The 17,032-nt window shown below is 40.0% G+C and overlaps 1 protein-coding gene across 1 annotated transcript in view; it reads right to left on the bottom strand.

The window, feature by feature from the left end:
• FAM234B (family with sequence similarity 234 member B) overlaps positions 1-17,032 on the bottom strand; it is a 1,027,012-nt gene that overhangs the window by 911,152 nt on the left and 98,828 nt on the right. The window lies entirely within an intron of this gene.

Here is a 17,032-nt window from a genome sequence, read left to right as displayed (position 1 = left end):
TGTTTGTCTTGATGGAGGAATACCATCTGGCTGGCTGTATTCAGACTCACTCCCAGGAAAACAATCTCCCTTATAGGAACCAACTTTGACTTCATTTCGTTGACAGTGTAACCCAAGGAAGTCAGAATGTTCTTCACGAAGTCCAAATCCTTTTTTAATTGTTCTGGGGAGTTTGCTTGAATGAGACAGTTGTCCAGGTAAGGATAAATTTGAATGTTTCTCTGCCTGCAAAAAGTAATGGCTGGTGCCAGGCACTTTGTGAAAACTCTGGGAGCAGTAGATAAGCCAAAGGGCAGTGCAGAGAACTGGAAGTGTTGCTCCCCAGACCTGAAATGAAGAAACTGCTTGCAACTTTTCCTTACTGGGATGTGCAGATAAGCCTCCTTGAGATCCAAAGTTACCAGCCATGAATCCTTGTCCAGCATTGGCAGTAACTGTTGAAGAGTGAGCATCTTGAATTTGGGAATCACCAAAAAAGTGTTCAGAATAGACAGATCCAGAATAGGGCACCAGGTGCCCCCTTATTTTGGTACCAGAAAAAGTCTTGAATAAAAACCTAGGCCTGCCTGATTTGCAGGAACTGGCTCTATAGCACCCACAGTCAGTAGAAAAGAAATTTGATTCTCTACCTCTGCCCTGAGAGTTCTGGGTATGTCTGGGTACCCTTGGAGAACAGGGAAGGTGTGAAAATAAAACTTGTAACCTTGGTTTACTATGTTGAGCACCCATTTGTCGTCTGTGATGGTAGACCATACCTCTGCGAACCTGGCTAACCTTCCCCCACAAAGGAAACTCTGGGCCCACAGAGGTAGGCACAAGAAGGCCGGAATCATTGAGAATGCTTGCTTTGGGTTAGCTGGCTTAGAACTTCCCAGTTTAGCAGAAGAAGGATGCCACTGTTTAGCCCTTTGAGGGGCAGAGGCCTGCCCTTTGGAAGATCTGAAACCCCTAGGCCTAGAGCGACCCTGCTTGCCAGGATCAGGGAAAGACCAATTCTTGGAAGGATAATGCCTACTAAACAGAGGAGGCTGAACCTGAAGGAAATCTTTTACAGCTTGCATAGATTTCGCCTTATCCTCCAACTTTTTCGGTACCTCCTCAGCCTTGTTACCAAAAAGGGTGTCTTTGTGCAAAGGAACATCCAGCAATTTAGACTTAATAGGTTCAGAAAGAGGCTGCTCCCTAAGCCAAGCATGCCTTCTAATAACGGAACCAGTGGTGCTGCTCTGCAGGAAGCCTCCAAGGTGTCAAAACCACAATGAAATTAATGCTTATTAACCAGAGTGGCAGAATTTATTACGTCTTGTAAGCCTTTGTTCTCCGACATGGTAGGAATATCCCCAAGCTTAACCTTAATAGCCTCCAAAGTATGCTGCTGATACTTAAGCATGTGAAAAAGACAATTCAAAAATCTAATTGCAAGAGTTGCAGAGGTATAGACCTTTTTATCCCACCTGTCCAAGGCCCTAGACTCCTTATCAGAAGGTACAGGGTTTTTAGCAATAGTAGCCTTAACACCCTTGGGACCTTGAGAAATAATCTCAGGATCAGCAGTAGGATTTTTAAAAAGAAATTGATGTGAATCAGGAACCCTATAACACCTATCAGGTTTTCTGGGAGCAGGAGGAACAGAATTAGGAGTTAAAGAATTTTCCATGAAAACATCATCCACAACTTCCAAAACAGGAGGTATAGCCAGAGGTTTATGCTGTGGCAAATCCAAAAATTCCCAGATCCTCTTCTTAGACTGAGGAAAATCCTGACTTTCCCATTTAAAGTGCTCCCTAAGAGTATTCAAAGTATCCCCAAAGGAAAAATCTTCTGGAGGGGAGGCAGAAGGGATAGAGTCCTCAGCATCAGAATCCTCAAAGCCAGAAAAAAGTTGAGAATTTCCTTCCTCACCAGCAGAAATACTGGAAACCTCAGAATCTGATTCAGACAAAACATCAGGAGTCAATTCCCTACCCCTCTTGGAAGGGGGGGGGTGAGAGCCCTTAATAAGGGAAAGAAGATCACCAGCCATCTTTACCAACTGGGACTGAGGCACAGGAGGGGAGACCGACGCCCGCTTGTGGGTAGATTTGCGGCTGAAAGGTTTGCTAGTAATCTGGAGGGACTAGGGAGGCCTAGCAACTGCAGAAGTCTGAGCTAAGATAGTCGGTCTGGCTCTGGTCTCATGTCGAAGAGAAGAGGCATCAGAAGCCGGTGCCTGCATAGCGGCTCCAGACCCATCTAAGGCGGTGACAGGCGGAGGGTCTGAAGACAAAATAGCAGCCTGCAGCATGGAGGACACCGTAAAGGTCTCAGCAGAGGCCTGCGGCTAAAAATCTGTGGACTGTAGGGGCTGTGAAAGAGCCTCGCTAGCTACCGCTGGGCCGATGACCAATTACACTGGCATGTCGTCAGCAGCTTTAACACTAGGCCTGTCGCGATCCTTGTTGTTGCGTTTCCTAGGTATATCCAAAGTCAGAAGACGCCATACCGACAAACGTAGGCCAGACTCTGAAATTCTTATATAAAATCGTAGCTCTACAGAGTATGGTACGTGGGTTGAAGGAAGCACAGAGATCACAGTTAGGGACGTCATGCTCAAGGCCCAAACAAGTTATACAATAGGAATGAAAATCACGGCGCGGAATCTGTTTTTCACAGGCAAGACATTTATTAACTTTCTCTGACATTTGTTAAAACAAGAAAAGAGGGTTCCCAACGGGGTACTTATCTGAGGGCGTCTTCAACTTGGTAGTCGGAATGTAGAAAGAAGGTAAATGGCCGACCGGCACTAGTGCGAATTGCATCTGCTTCGGGCTCTGCGGCAAGAAAGACTGAGGAAATGGCGTCGGCCGCCTCCCTTTATACCTAACATTCTGACATCAGTTTACAGCCGACAGCAGTTGACGTCATATACCGAGGACTCTGGTATTCGGGCCGACTGAGGGCTACCGGGAGCTGGATAACCCATATGTTAGGACTGCAACAGTGAAACACGAAGGACATCTCCGCTTCACATGGATGGGAAGCTTATCTCAAAGACTGGCCACAAGCAAAATCTAGGTCCTTTTATCTAATAGTTCTGATGCTGTTTATTTTGTGGATGTGCAAAAGGTTCACTAAAGCAGGGTCCAGGGATGACTTGTAAGCCAGGTAAAAGATCACCTCTCAGAAGTCTGTATGACACTGATTAAAGAGACAGGACTTTGAGGAAATTCCTGTAGAATGTTGGGTTTCCTCCCTGTATTCTTTTTGTAAGAAATCTTTGTGGACGTTCGAGTTGCTGCATATGTCTGGTCAAGCATATACCAAAGGGGGTATTATACTCTATGATGGGTCTGATGAGGGCAGAGTACAGTGCTATGATAATATCTCTGCACCTGGACACCATGCCCTTACTTAGAAGATGAGCAACACTGAAGGATTTCCTTACTACCTTGGACATATGTTGGTCGAACACTAGGTTACTATCTACATGGGTTCCCAGATCCCTGATGAGTGAATCAGCTCTTAGTGGTGTTTCACTGATGACATAGTTATCCAGTGTGGCCGACTTCCCAAAATGTTCTATACTACATTTCTTGGTATTGAGTTTTAAGCCATGTCTTTGACATCAAGCATTTGTCTGTGTTAGACCTTCTTTAAGGGAGTTCTCATCTTGGGGGTATTCAATGACTGCTGCCAGTTTGCAGGGGCCTTTGACATTGGCTTTGACCAATGAGAAGTAGATGCCATAGAGAAGCAGGCCCAGCACAGAGCCCTGAGGGGCTCCACTTGTGACCAGCCTCTTTTTGCATGTAGACTCACTGATCCTAACCTTGTAGGTCCTAGAGCTAAATAGCGATCTGGCATGTTATAAAGGGGCTTATGCCTAGTTCCATAAGTTTGTTGACAATGCCCAAGTGGGGTGTTCTATCAAGCACTTTAGCCAGATCTGGGTAGGTGATATGCACTGCTTTCCCTTCATTGACTGCCTTAGTGATCTTTTCAATGAAGACCACTAAGTTCAATAAGCATGACCTTCTTTGACAAAGCCAAACTGGGATAGATGCAGTGTCTGGAGGTCTCCTATGTCCTTAGTGATAATTTCCATATTTCTTTCCATGGCTTTGCAGATAAGACTAGTCAGACTAATGGATCTGTAGTTTCCAGGATCTGTTGGTGGTCCTTGCTTATGAAGGAAGTTGACCATTGCAGTCCTCCATTCTCTTGAAACAAAGTTTAAGGCTACAGTTAAATAATGACTACAGGAGTCCTGATAAGTCATGTTTTAGACTGTTCAGGAGGTATCCTGAGATGTTATCACGGCCCTTGGAGACTGTGTTCTTGGATTTAGCGAGCGCAAGCCAGTACATGATCCCTAGTTATAGCTGCAGGGGTTATGTTTGAGGGTATTTCTTGGGGGATGGCTGGGGGTGAGAGGAGAGTAAAGTTAGAAAAAAGTTGTCCACTAACAGGTTCGCTACTTCACCAGGCTCGGTGAATATGGTGCCATTAAATGTCAGTGCAGCACAATACTGTATGCTACCTTTGAGGTTTCCAATATAGGTAAAGAAGGCTTTACAGTTATCTTTCACCTGGGAGTTTATTTTAACCTCAACAATGGCTTTGTTTAACATAATTTGTCCTCTTGGCTGCCTATTTAGTTTGATGAAAATTTTTTTCTCTCAAAAATCTTTATTAGTACTTTATAGATAAAAGAGACAACAAAACAACACATATAGGAACGCACCATCAATAAACAAGGACACTGCAGATGGTACATCTTAATATAGACAATCATAACAATAACAACAAAAGGAAAAATAACTTTTTACAAAAGAGCTAGTTGCTTAACAATATAAAAGGAGAGTATAATAAGTCTTATACAAAATGTGTGTATAAACAATAAGAATAACAAGGAAGAGGCTCTAACAAAGACAGGAAAGGAAACAGAAGAAAGGGGGAAGGGTTGTTGTCTCAAAATCTGTAAATTACCCCTCAACTAACTAAAGGTAAAGAATTATTGCAATATATGAGCAAATAAGATACTCCAAAATTCAATAAAGCAATAAAGCGCGAGGATACTTTTAGGTTAAGAATTAGCAGCTTATGGGCTGTTAGGTATTTGGTAGCCATATGTTTAAATCCTTTACAAGTGAGTAGGGATCTATCTTTCCAATTTATGGTGATGTAAAATTTAATTAAAGTAAAAAGCATAATTAGAATGCGGACTTATAGTTTTGTCAAACCAGGTGGGGGGATACGCAGAATAGTAAGTTCTCAGGAGAGGGTAGACTTCTCATATCCCATTTTTTGTAGTCTAACTCTTAAAGAACACCAGATCTTATAGGTGCACTTACAACTCCAAAACATGTAATAAGATCAGCTCTTTGAAGTTTGCAGTAGAGGCAGAAAGGGGAAATAGAATGGTTAAATTTACTTAATATGGTTGGAGTGCTGTATGCATTGTTAACAATCATGAATTGAGTGTAACCATGTTTCTTAAAGGGGGTTAGCTTAATAGTTACTATGAATGACTGGGTAATTTGGTTGACAGTAATTGCTGGATTTAAGTTGGTCCAATAATTTGAAAAGAGGACTTAATTTTGGTATCTAAGTGAGAGAATTAGTTTGTAAGAGTTTGAGATCATTTTCTTTTCCCTAGACATTAGTGTCCATAAAATTTTATAGGTATCGATATCTTTTACATCTAAACTAGGGTCAGATAAGATTTTACTACACAGCTCTCTGATCTGTCTCAGCATGATGGTGTAGCACTTGGGAAGGTTTAAGGGGGACATTGTCTGTGAAATGGACTGCTTCATAAAGGTCAAGGACACATTTATTTTTTAAAAGGGGGGAAGTTATTCAAGTTAGATTTGTGTTATTAATTTTAAAATTAGGGTTGAGGTGTAGAAGTTGAAGGGTATTAAAGGCACTGCATAACTTTAGTGATTCAACCAGTTGCTGTAGGATATTTATGCTATTTTTGAGACATGCGGCGAGTTTGAGACTTTTCAAGCTTGATTTACTAAGTAAGGGGAGGGCCTTAGGATTAAAATGAAGGGATCTACCATATTTATTTATCAGCTCTGTCCATGATGGGGGCCAGAGATTATTATTTGGGATGTAATCAGAGACTGCAATTAATCTACTACTATTAATGATATCATAGTATAATTCGAAGTCTAGGGCGGCCACGGTGGTGCAGCGGTTAGCGTTGCCGCCTCACAGCAAGAGGTTCTCCGGTCCGATTCTTGGATGGGGTGCCTTCTATGCGGAGTCTGCATGTCCTCCCTGTGGTCGTGTGGGTTTCCTCAGGGTGCTCCAGTTTCCTCCCACATCCCAAAGACATGCAGTAGGTGGATTGGACACTCTAAATTGGCCCTAGGGTGTGAGTGTGTGCATGTCTGTGCCTTCTGTGGAAGGTTGGGCGCCGGGCTGGCAACTCAACACTGTAAAACTCCACTGCCAATCATGAGCGGACAGATGATCCGTTCTGGCGACCCCTAACAGGGAAAAGCCAGAAGAAGAAGTATAATTCGAAGTCTGGGAGATTTAATCTTCCTTTATTTCTGTGGTATATCATCTTTTGATAGGAGATTTTGACTGTTTTAGAGAACCATATGAACTTAATTAGGAAAGACTGTAATTTTTTAAAGAATTTATTGTGTATCATCACCCAGGAAGTGTTAAAGGAATAGAGAAGACTTGGCAGAACATTCATCTTGACCGTTGCCATTCTAGATAGAAAGGGTAGTTGGAGTTTATTCTGTTTATTACAATCCTGTTGCAGGTTTAACTATAATGTTGCAATATTAAATTGGTAAAATAATTTAGGGTTTTTGTGGAAAGAAACTCCTAAGTAGTTCAGAGACTGTTGTAATTTGAATATAGTGGGAGTTTAAAAAGAAGTGGTGCCAGAGACTAAAAAAAATGACGTTTTCTCAGATTTAAGTTATAATTACATAGACTGGAAAAACTATTGACTGAATTCAGGATTTTTGGCAGATCAGAACTAGGTTACATAAAATAAAGAATTAAATCATCCGCAAATGCTGATAAGGCCACCTTCGTATTAAAGACTATAGAAGGCCACATTCGTATTAAAGACTATAGGTACATGGTGAAAGGTTTTCTAAGTAAGTTTCCCCTGTAATAATTGCAATGTTTGTAGGTACACTGATCACTCAGGTGGCTTCTTACATCCGGATAATGAAACTTTTTATAAGTTCAAAACTGTGGCAGACTGCAACTCTTTGAATGTTGTTTATTTAGCTGTATGCTGTACATGTTCGGCCTTCTCTGTTGGGAAGACCAATAGGAAACTTAAATTTAGGATCCGAGAGCACATACAGAATATTAAGAATAATGTTATGACTAATGCCTTGGCTAAGCATGTCTCCGTCTGTGATCATTCCCACTGGTTCAAGTTTTTAGTCACTGACGTTATCAAGGAAAATGAATGTGGTGGTGATGTGATTAACAATATTGAGACATCTGAAACCAGATGGATAGTTAGATTAAGCGCAGATGTGTGCAAAGGGTATGAATGACAGGGTTCCATTAAAGCCCTTATTAAAAACAGGCCTCTTTTTAAGTGAAACAGGATATGACTTAATACACCAGATATTACTTTTGTTTTAACATTTTATTTTATATATATATATATATATATATATATATATATATATATATATATATATTACATAGTTTTTTCTATCTATATACATTCCTTAGGATAAGTGTTTGTGTTCTGTGTGAATGGACACACCTATTTGATCTGAAATTTGATTGGTTGTATGGTAACTGAATAGTCGTATATAAATGGATCTGCTTTTACATGATTGATGAAGTGGTGTCTTATCACTACAAAAGTGCTAACATTTATTAAAACGTTTATTTTATGTATTCTGTCATTTGGAGTTGTTTTTCCTCAGTCCATTGGTTGGCTCTTTGGATGGTCGTGCGGATAAATGAAAAAGAGAGTTACTTCTTTTTATTAACTTGAATCCCCTTTACATTCCAAGAATCAATTACCCACATTTTAGAGAGCACTGATAAAGATAAATGAAGAGTATCCTAAACTGGCTGAACTTATTCAATGTTAGAGCAAGCAATTCCATGCAGTGGCAAGTAGCACTTTACTTTTCCTGTGTTAATCCCGTGTCTAAACATTAATCCACCCAGCCTTTAAGTGAAGAGAAATAAACATGGAGACATAACAGGAATGAAATAAAACCAAGTTAAACGTTGTTCAACTCCAAGATAAATATTACTGATACCAGTTTTCCCTAATATAAAAGCATAGCTTAGATGAGATAAAACTAGCATAACGTACTTAACTCCACTAGCAACTCTACCATTAGCTCATATTAGTTATTCAACAACCATAAGATACAGAGCTAAGAAAAAAAAAAAAAGAAGAGGTGGCAGAGGTTAGAAGACTGCCTTCTTAAAAAAAAGGATATAACAAATTAAGGGAGGCATCAATCTTAGGAGATCAACACAGTATTCATGCAATTATTAAAAGGCACAGTCAATTCAAACAACCATCTTCTTCTTCTTCTTTCCGCTTTTCCAGGTTAGGGGTCAACACAGCGGATCACCTGTCCGCTCATGATTGGCAGTGGAGTTTTACAGTGTCGAGTTGCCAGACAGGTGCCCAACCTTCCACAGAAGACACACACACACTCACACCTAGGGCCAATATAGAGTGTCCAATCCACCTACAGCATGTCTTTGGGATGTGGGAAGAAACCGGAGCACCCGGAGGAAACCCACGCGACCACAGGGAGAACATGTAGACTCCGCACAGAAGGCACCCATGCCAAGGATCAAACCAGAGAACCTCTTGCTGTGAGCAGTAATGCTAACCACTGCACCACCGTGGTTGCCAGTCAATTCAAATAACCACGGTAAGGAAAAAAAAAGCAAACAGGTTATGCAAACAAAGTATCAATCAAGTTTCATACATATGAAGCACCCTTTGTACACAAACATAATCACTAAATAGGAAGAAGCAGCGACCGATTTTAGCAGATTCCTTGAACAGAGGAAATAATATGAAAAGGTCTTTAAAGTTAAATCAGAGTTATGAAAGACCTAACATTAAAGTACAAATCAGCTAAACAAACTGTGTTAAAATTTTATCAAAGAACCAAAAGGAGTGCAATAATAGAGTTAAAACTACCAACTAGCAGATTAGTAACATTTTACTCATGGGACACCAGCAATTATGTTAAATACCATTCACATCCTCTCAACCATTTAGAGAAATACATTTAAGTAATATGCTTGAATAAGCTTGTAAATGATAAAAATAAACTCCGAACAGTAAGTACAACTGATCGATATGGGGAAAGGTCTCTTCAAGTTTGTTGTTACCAGATTAGCAGAAGTGATTACAACCATGAGGTGGAGACCTTTAAATTAGTATCAGGAAGTGCTAATGTCACTAGACTGCTTATGAGTGAAAGCTACAACTGTATGCCCACAGTGCAGCAATAACATAGTAAAAAAGAAAGTTTACTTCAGTGCAGGAGGTTGCAAACAAGGATGCATTCAAAATCGGAATCACCTCCATATCTCTTCATCATACTCACCCACCCCCATTCCAAGAGCATTGATTCCCATAATTGTTAATGGGTTTATAACGTTTCTCTTCCGACTAGATGAAGAAGCAGGACCATCGAGTTAAACAACATGCATGCTGATGAGTGAAAAAGCAGGTTTTGCCATAAAGGTTGTACACTTAGAGTAAGCATATAAGCTATGAATCTGGAAATTACCTGAAAGGAGGGGTAGAGAGCTAAGGGAACGGAACTCATCAGACATAGATGTAGAGTAATAAATAAACTAGTCAGAAACAATAACTGAATTTGGCATCCTCCAAAGATGTGATCGTTCCAGTGGACCAAAACCCAGTTCACTTTCCTGTCATTGAACCAGAGAGGAAACGAAGCAATAAAACAGGTGTGCTGGAAACAATACCAAGGAAATGTCAGCAATCGGATTCACCAAGACGCAGTTCACTGAAAGGGGCTACAAAAGCACTTTTTGCTTCCTTCACAGAAGCTATCGCATATTTAACGTCTTTGTATTGGAAGGACAGGAAACTCGGGTATTTCATTTGGAATTTAATCTTCTAAATCAGGTAAGCACAAAAAAGGGGATAATGTTTGCCTTTCTTGCTTAATCTGCACAGGAAAATCTTGAGAAAAGGAGATCTTGTTTGCCATTCTATGTAAAATACCTTTGCTTTTTGGAAAATGCTAGTACTTTAAAGGCGTCTTGGTAGTTCAGAAATTTTACATATATTTGTCTAGGTTTCTCTGTGCTTTGGGAAGACCGAGATGTACAGTGAGCCCTTTCAATAACTATTTGGTTCGTCTTGGCCATTTTTTTAAAGTAGGGAGCCCAGGATCTGTCTGATAATTACAGAAGGTTTGGATGAGAGTATTGTTCAGGGATTCTTCTGACAACTGTGTTATTACATCTGGATTTTGCTTCCAAATCAATAACTTTTTGTTGTAAATCTTGAATTTGTTTAGCAGAAGCCTCTGACTCTTTCTGTAGCTAATCTAATTTACCTTCATTTTCAAAGACCTTTGCCTCTGTTTTTTTCCATTCTAGAAAGGATCTAGTTAACAGAATTTCCAAATGCCTGCAATTGATTGGAGAAATTCTGAATAGCTAGCTGAACTGTCGAAGAGACATTTTTAGGTCATCAAGGTTTGCAGGCTGATCAAATTTTGTTATAGTTATACTTTTGGCTGTTTCCTGTTCCTTACCCGTTCTAGGTCTTTCAGAGATCACCTCTTTTTCAGGAAAAGCAACTTGCTTTTTGTGATTTGAGTTTCCATCCGAAGATCTTGATCTGACATCCTCAACCTTGTTCTTCCCTCTTGAAATTGGGAAGCTGTAGTAGTAGTTTTACCTCGTGGTAATGATCTGGCAAAAAGATTTGGCCTAATCAGGATTAATCTTCTGGAAGAGTTCATCTGTTTTTCTTTTTTAAAGATAAAGCCTATCAGAAGTGATTTATTAAGATAGAAAGGCTTATTTCTTTTTCTTTAACTAAGCTCTGTACCGAGCAGATTGGAATTGTCCTGCACTTTGAAGGAGCCAGACAGTAATACTGCTCATAGGTCAGCAGTCATCTTAGATCCTCTTTGATGAAAAAATGTTTATCTTTATTGGAATTGCCTTTCCTATTTTTGCCATATTTCTTTCCTTTTGTTGTACATCCTTTTTAATTTGGGATGCCACCAGGGAGGTTTGCTTATGGAGCTATTTGTGGGCTTACTTCTGTTAGGTACAGCAGCCTCTTTGCAACCATTATCACGGTTTCTGACAGCAATTAAGCGTAGGCTGCTGTGTTCTCAGGGTTTGGAGGGGCACTAAATTTTGACAAGATATTACTTAGTAAAAAGGAGTTTGCCTTAGAATAGTTCCTGTTACTAGTTTTAATGAGGTTATGGAGTTGATTTTGATTGAGACAGCTTTATGGTCAGACCTTAGCAGGGAGGACAAGATATCAGGGAGTGAAGCATCCTCCCATATTTGTTTGTATGAAATCCTGTATGTTGGAGCCTGTAATGGCTATATTCACAATTTGATCAAGGGTGTATTTATTTACAAAGTCCAGGAATCTCTGTGCCTATAGATTTGTGGCCATGTAGGATTCCCAGTCTACAGAGGGATAATTCAAGTCTCTCATGAGTAGGGTGGGTGCTAGGTTGGATGCTAAGTGTCTCCAGTAGGTTCAAGCATAGATTTTTAAAACATGGAGAGTGACCTACAGCTGGCTATGATATGGTATGTGATTTTGTCTATGGTGATCTGCATGTGGAGGAACTACAGAGCATCAATCTGTTTGACCAACCTTGAGGTATACTTGTTATTTATGTATATTGAAACACCTCCACCTTTAGGCCTTGTCTGTGCAGCTAATGGTCTAAAAGTGTGGAAGGCACTGATGTCTTGGCAACTCCAGAGATGTCTATATTTTCAAGTATGAGAAGGTCTTGGAGGGGCTGTATCTTTTTATTTAGGCTCCTGACATTGGACAGTGACACCTTGAGATTCAGTTGAGTTGATTTTGCTATGCCGGTAGGTTTGTCAGTCTGGCATTGCCTAAAAAAGGCACAATGGTGGTAAATAAAGTTTTAACCAGTATTCAAAAGCTTATAGGGAACAGGTGCAGACCATCCATGGCAAGGCAATGTGGCCCATTAACCATGTCCTCCCAAGCTAAAAAATATTAGATCCCCTTAGAATGACACCATAAAAGCAGCCAATTGTTAAAATCAGTCATCCTTTGCTCATACTGTGATATTATCCTCACTGATGGTAATATGTTGCTCAATGTTAGGCTCATACCAGCCTGAGACACAGTCTGACAGCTCCATAATGTCTCTCTTCATATAGTCCAGGGAGTTACATCTGAGGTCATTTATACCTACAAAGACTATAATGGAATCATACTGGTACTTGTTGTGTAATGACTTGAGTGCATGCATTACTTTGTGGATCCTGACTCCAGATAAACAACTAACCCTTACCTTCTCCCTGTTCAGCCTGTTTAGAAGGGCATCAGTATGTCCGACAATGGAGTGCCCTATAATGAGAGTCCTAGGAAGTGTACTTCCTAGCCTTAGGGGCTTAGTGTTTGGTGATCCATTAAGTTACTGTATGTGTGGTGTTAGCTGTTTTTTCTGAGTGCCTTTGGGCTTACTGAGGCATAGCTTTGTCAATGGGTGGTCTAGGTGATTTTTGTTATTTGGGAAGATTTTTTAAGTGTCTTAGCATACGTTAGTCTATGTGTGTATGTTGTGTGCCATGTGAGGTGGGTGCTGTGTGAGTGGTTTTAGTAACCTGATATGCACATCTATGGAACGGTTTAGCTACCAGTATCATTGTGTACATACACCTCTCAAACATTAAGTCTTTTTTTAAAGGATTAAGTGGTTGTTGTTAGCATGAGAACATTGGTTCAAAATTTCCATATTCACTAAGCTGACTACAGAGATGTTAGGAAACTGCATATCCATGCTGTCCAGTCCATTGATAGTTGAGCTACAATGGGGTGGTGTATTGGGGTAAGAATGCTATTAAGGGTGCGCTGTTAGTCTAGACTAATAACGGTGCTTTAATGGGACAGATTATGCTATAAAGTACTAAAGTCTACTAAATTTAATGTATACACAATACTGAATACTGATTATTGAATTCTGTTAAATCTATAGGAATTATGGAAGCACTAACATACTGCAAGAAAGTGGTGGTGGCTGTAACACCTAAAGATGTTAAAGACCCATCTTCATATATGCCTATTTCAATTTTAAAACAAGATTATAAAGTGTTTAGGTCTACATTAGCTAAAAGAATGGCAAAGGTGTTGCCAAAAATTGATACATAAGGAGCAATGTGGTTTTGTGGAGTGGGGCAAACATTTGACAATATTAACAGAACAATAATGATTCAGAGGGAGGTAGAGTGAAAGAAAATACTGTTGCTGTTGTTGGTGGGTTTTGATGCAGAGAAAGCATTCACTAGAGTAAGCCGGGATTTTGTGAGTAGGGCAATGGAAGCATTTGCATTCCATGATACAATGTTTGTTTGTGTCTTTCGGCTTTTCCCGGTTAGGGGTCACCACAGCGGAACTCCGGTCCACTAATGATTGGTAGTGGATTTTTACGTACCGGGTTACCAGCCCTGACGCACAACCTTCAACGAAGGCACGCCCCATTCATGTATGCCTCCACACAGAACACACTCTAGCTGAGAATCGAACAGGACAACGTCTTGCTATGAGGTGACAACGCTACCGCAGCACCACCACCGCGAATGCATTCCATGATACAATAATAAGGTTAATTTGAAGGATATATGCAGGATCAAAGGCAAAAATTAAAGTAGAATGGTTCCTCTGTGACAAGTTGTGTCTGAACAGAGGAACCAAGCAGGGGTGCCCTCTTTCCCCTTTGTTATTTGTTTTATATTTAGATCCATTGACAAAGAAAATAATGGACTCAGAAATTCAAGGATATAACCGATAGGGTAAACAAGAAAAGTTGTCTTTATTTGCAGACAATATTATATTGTACTTGATAAAAACAGAAAAGGACAGCTCAGTGTTGTGGAACATATTGAAACAGTTTCAAGTCTTTTTGGGACATAACATTAACAAAGATAAAACAAAGGCTAGAGCTGTAAACTATGTACCCACACAAGAATTGGTCCAGCAATACCCATACTTATGAGAACACAATAAAATGAAGTATTTCGGAATATGAATTAAAAAGGATTGTATTATGGCAGCTAATGTTATGCTGAAAGAGACTAAACAAAGGATAATGCAAAAACAGAGAAAATGGATGCATTTGTTTATGAATATGGATAGTAGGATTGCAGGATACAAGCAGTGAAAATATTTTTAGTCCCTTTAGTTTTATATACAGGTCAGGCATAATTTTTACCAACCAGATGAGAAGCTGTAGAGAATAATTAATAAAGAGTTGAAGAAATTCATCTGGGAGGGGAAGAGGGGAAGGGTGAAGTGGAATAAGTTGATCCTTCCAACAGAACAAGGTGGTTTAGGATTAAGTGATTTGAAGGGATATTTTAGAACTATACAGTTAAGCCTCATATATAGAACACAAGCAGAAAGATAATTTAAAATAGAAAGGGATAATGATAATGAAACAGGGGGAATTCAGGAAGTAAGGAGATAGATTTTGGATGCAGATCCTTAAGGAGAGCTAACAGTCATACACAATATTATACACATAAAGTAGCAGAAAGTATTCTCTAAGAACTAAGCCACCACAAGAATGGAGAAAAGAGATTCTGCAGATAGGAATGACTGCAATTACAGAGAATAGGCAATAGTGGGCTGAAATTTATTTGAGGAAACTGGTAAAGAAACCAAGGTAATGGGGTGTGACAACAGGAAGTACTGCCAGCACAGCTAACTGGAATTTTGTAAATAATTATATGTAATTTGTGAATATCAAAATGATTTATATAAGATGTTTGTGTTACAAATGTGTTAGAACTGTATGTCATGTGTACATCAAACTGATTTGTACAGATGTTTGTGCTGAAAAGGTATTTGTAAAGTGCTTGTCTTTGAAATGTATCCACAGTGTGCCCTACTAGAGAGAATGGAAATGTACATACACTATTGTAACTGTTTAAATGTATATGTTTTAACAGAGGAAACTGGCAAACAGGAGGTTAACCTCAGTCCAGCAAATTTTAAAATATATCTGAAATTAAATTACTTTATAGGCTAGGCCATAAATAGGCTATCTCACAGGTTTCAATGCAGTCAGAGACACAAAGTCTGTACTAGGAAGTTTTCTGTATTGTCTTTTGGGTGAACTAATTACAATTCTGGAAGTGTGGAGGTATGCAATTGTTTTATGACTTCCAGCACCTGCCACAGATCCCTTGTTGTGTGTATTTTCACAGGTAGGTGCTTAATCCTGCCAGCTTCCAGCAATGGAGGATTGCATGAGAACCTAGAAGTCAGATGACCAGAAGTGATGTCATTCTGCAAGCTATCGCAGAAGTAATATGTTACATATTATTTTTGAGAAGTCTCCTAGTGAGACAGCGTTCTGTATTCTGTCTTGGCCCTGACAACAAGAAGGACCATTCACCACATCATCTGCCTTGCTCTATTAAGTAAGCAGGGAATAGTGATTCTCTTAGATTCAGTCAGGAATATATAGAAGCTTAGTTTAGATACTACTGGTCTGAGCCTGTCCTTCAATGTTATTTTAAATATTTCCTGTGATTTAAACTCTGATGTCACTGTGAATATATACTTAGTATTTTCTTGTTCTTTTATTATTTATTATTAAATATATTTAAACCTTTCATTGTGGCTGATCTTTGTAGAGATACTTAACTTTTAAGAGTATTTGCATATTTACTTGGTGACACTGTCACTCCATAAAGCCTTGCTCTTGGTTAAACTACCATTTGTATTAATATTAATTTCACTCAGTATATTAGGTACCCTTGTAAGGGCCAGTAGCTGGTGAGGGATTCTGGTTTCAGTGATAATTACCTTACAGTCTGGGCAGAACGGGGAATAGCTAGTAAACCTATGTCAGCCTTTCCCAGGTGTCTGTGTGTGCGATTTTGTGTGTGTGTGTGTGTGTGTGTGTGTGTGTGTGTGTGTGTGTGTGTGTGTGTGTGTGTGTGTATGTAAATTAAATATCAAAGAGTGTGTGTGTGTGTGTGTATCAGCTACTTGGGCAGGGACACAAAGCACTAGTTGGACAGAGAGAGTGTTGGAGAACTTGGCTTGGAACCTTAGATAAGGACTCAGCTCTATAACTGTGCCAGTGGGGTGTCTTACTGGTGTGCTTAAGGGAAATTGTGCTTGACTGTACTTGAATCAGAGAGCTGCATCTGGAAATATTGAGTGTGTACCTGTTATCCTCCCAATGAGCATTGCCCCATAGGAGCCAGTGGTGAGAATTGAGGCTTCATGCACAACGACACACTATGACAGTCAGGTGTCAAACACAGTCACAGCCCTTAAGCTCACCACACGATACTTGAACACTTGGGTCATTGTGGTGACTTCATAGTCAGACACACTGGCCTGCGCTCACCAGACTGACAGGGGAAATCTCACGATAACGGTCAAATGGGACTCAGATCATGTCATAGCCAGGTAACTCAACTCTCTCAACAGCAGGTACAAATATGACTCAAGGATTGTCACGCTGGTATAAGAGATAACCTTAGGGACTTTATGCAGCTACAGCGCAAGAGACGTTGAGGGCTTAGCTTTATATGGCATGCAATTACAATGCTGACTTGAAAGTATCCTACTTCACCAAATTGAGAGTTGGCTTGCACAGAATGATTCAAAGCTTTCGGAATTGGCTTATACTCTGAGTGACATGCGCCTGATCCAGTATCTGTAGCTCTGGGAAGACATGCTGGACACCTACTGTCTTCGCAGGGGCGGCTTGCAAAGGCTCCACTTACCCCCATCGGATGTTTTAGGCAAGGCTCAAATTCCCCTTTT

Source organism: Protopterus annectens, chromosome 1.part1, assembly GCF_019279795.1.
Source record: "Protopterus annectens isolate FY-2018-M chromosome 1.part1, PAN1.0, whole genome shotgun sequence".
Lineage (NCBI taxonomy): Eukaryota > Metazoa > Chordata > Ceratodontiformes > Protopteridae > Protopterus > Protopterus annectens.
This window is presented reverse-complemented; position numbering and strand designations above follow the sequence as displayed.